The sequence below is a fragment of the Chrysochloris asiatica genome, unplaced genomic scaffold (genome assembly GCF_000296735.1).
Source record: "Chrysochloris asiatica unplaced genomic scaffold, ChrAsi1.0 scaffold00010, whole genome shotgun sequence".
Lineage (NCBI taxonomy): Eukaryota > Metazoa > Chordata > Mammalia > Afrosoricida > Chrysochloridae > Chrysochloris > Chrysochloris asiatica.
Window position 1 is genome coordinate 21,396,071 of NW_006408528.1, and position 2,994 is coordinate 21,399,064.

The window sequence follows — 2,994 nt, forward strand, 5'->3', positions numbered from 1 at the left end:
TCCAACCTATAGGGATCATCTCCAGTAGTATATCTCATAGTATTCTGGTGCTCTTCATCATGTTCCAGTATTCAATATTCTACTGCTGACAGTGTTCCACTGCTATTCATAAGGTTTTCAGTGACTAAATATTCAGAATAGTCTGTCTCTCCTTCTTCCTTGTCTGTCTTAGTCTAGAAGTTCAGCTAAAACCTGTCCACCATGGGTGACCCTGCTGGTATTTACAACACTGGTGGCATAGCCTCTAGAATCATAGCACCATGCAAGCCACCACAGTATGACAAACTGACAATGTAGAGGTGATGCCTATAAGAACAGTTTTAACAGAGGGAAAGGATCAAACTCATGATTAAAGTGGAACTGAGAGGTAACAGAGAGTCCTGGTGTGGCACTATAGGAGATCCTGGGTAGCACAAACAGTTAAGCACTGGACTACTGATGGAAAGATTGACAGTTCAAATCCACTCAGAGGATTTGAACTTCCAAAGGCTCTACTCTGAAACAGATGGGGTCACCATGAGGCGGACTTTATTCATTGGCAACTAACAAGAGGTTCATGGTGAGAACAGTCAGATTGTTTTGTGTTTTTCAACTCACTAATATGTACGATATTGATCTCTATGCATTCCACTTCATATTTGATGACCTCCAGTTTTTCTAGATTCATACTACATACATTCCTGGTTCCAATTATTAATGGATGTTTATAGCTGTTTCTTCCCATTTTGAATTGTACCTAATTAGTAAATGAAGGTCCTAAAAGCTTTGCTCCATTCATGTTATTAAGGACAACTGTACTTTGAGGAGGCAGCTCTTCCAGAGTGGTATTTTGAGTGCTTTCCAACCTGAGGGCTTCATCTTCCGGCACTGTATCTGAAAATAGTCCATAGGATTTTCAGTTGCTTACCATTCAGAAGCGGTCTGCCTATCTTTCTCCCTAGTCTGCCTTAGTCTGGAAGCTCTATTGAAATGTATCCACCATGTGTGACCCTACTAGTATTTAAAATACAGGTGACATAGCTTCCAGCATCACAGCAACACATAAGCCACCACAGTAAGACAAACTGACAGTGATTACTGGCATAAATATATAGAAAAAATGAAAGTACATGATATCATTAGTGTATAAGTCAGAGGTAGATAAATCAGGTTTCAATATAGTAAGTTGATAATGGAATGACTGAATAATGGAATGATGCAGGCTTGCTGCATTGTTATCAAATAAACATTTGGATTGACTGGATTGACTCTGATGCAGGTAAACACACAAATACAGCCATGTCAGTATTGCTCCTCTCTGTCTCACAGTTACCTGCTTGACCTAGGTTCTACCTCTGCTTAGAAGCAAAGCACATACACATGATGAAAACTTCTGATAGGGAGAACCTTGTGAGTTGACTCAGACAGACAGGCAAACACACCTCATTCCTGGGTGTTTCTGTTGTTGTTATTCTTAGTTCAGAACTTTCTTACTTCTTCAAATATCTGCATTTATACTCCAATAAGCTTTCTTTTATAGACTCTGAAGAAGCTATCATTCCCTTAAATATTTTTTGTTTTTATAATGCCTTCCAGTCACTATGAGGCCTTCTTTTAAACTAAACAATTCCAATTGTTTTCAGCCCAGAGTCACTTCAAGTAGTGATCTTATCACCTGTTAAGCTCATGAAACAGAGGAATTCTGGTTGAATGAAGAAGAGATTCCTCAGGATATGGTGTACTGGATAAAAAGAAAACACTGTGTTGAAAAATACTTAACTAGATTAATTGCTATCACAGATTCCAGAAATGTCATCCTTTCAATCAACTCCCAGTAAACTCTTTCAAGTCAACTTTGGCATTGGCTCAAGGTAGCTGGCAGAGCAGAATGGAGATATTTGGCATATTTAAGAATGAGTCTTAGAAGCTGCAGATTTCTATTCCAGTCTTTCTTCCTCAACCTCTTTTGATCTTTTAGTTATAATAGTAAAACCTACTGCCATTGAGTTGGTTTAGATTTGAACTCATAGTGACACCATTGTAATATGGTTGTTGTTGTTAAACGCCGTTGAGTTGGTTTCCATTCATAGCAACCATATATACAACTGAATGAAACATTTCCCAGTCCTGCACCATCCTCACAATTGTTGTAATGTTTGAGCTCATTCTGTTGCCACCATCAGTCCAGTTGCTGACCCTTCACTTTACCAAGCATGGTATATTTCTCCAGGACTGGTCCTTTTTGATAACATGTCCAAAGTACAAGAGACAAAGTTTTGTCATCCTTATTTCTAAAGAACATTCTGACAGTATTTGTCCCAAGACAGATTTGTTTGTTCTTCTGCCAGTCCATAGTACTTTCAATATTTTCGTCAACATCATAATGCGAATGCATCAATTCTTGTATGGTTTTCCATATGCATTGTACAATTTTCACATGCATATGAGGCTATTAAAAATACCATGGCTTGGGTCAGGCACACCTTAGTCCTCAAATTGACACTTTTGCTCTTGAACACTTGGAAGAGGTCTTTTGTAGCTGCTTTGCCTAATGCAATATGTCCTTTAATTTCTTGACTGCTGCTTCTGTGAATGATGATTGTGTATCCAAGCAGAATGAAGTCTTTGACAATTTCAATCTCATCTTTATTTATCGTGTTATTTATTAGTCCAGTTGTGAGGATTTGTGCTTTCTTTGCATTGAAGTGCAATCCATACTGAGCGCTATCCTCTTTGATCTTCATCAGTAAGAGTTTCAAGTCCTCTTTGCTTTCATCAAGCAAGGTTATGTCATTTGCATAGTGCAGGTTATTAAGTCGTCCTCTGATGCCACATTTTTCTTCACATAATCTAGCTTCTCACACTATTTGTTCAGCATACAGATTGAACTAGTATGCTGAGAGGATACAACCCGGAGCACACCTTTCCTGATTTTAACCATTCAGTATCCTTTTGTTCTTTTGTAACAACTGACTCTTGGTCTATGTACAGGTTCCTCAAAAGGACAATTAAGTG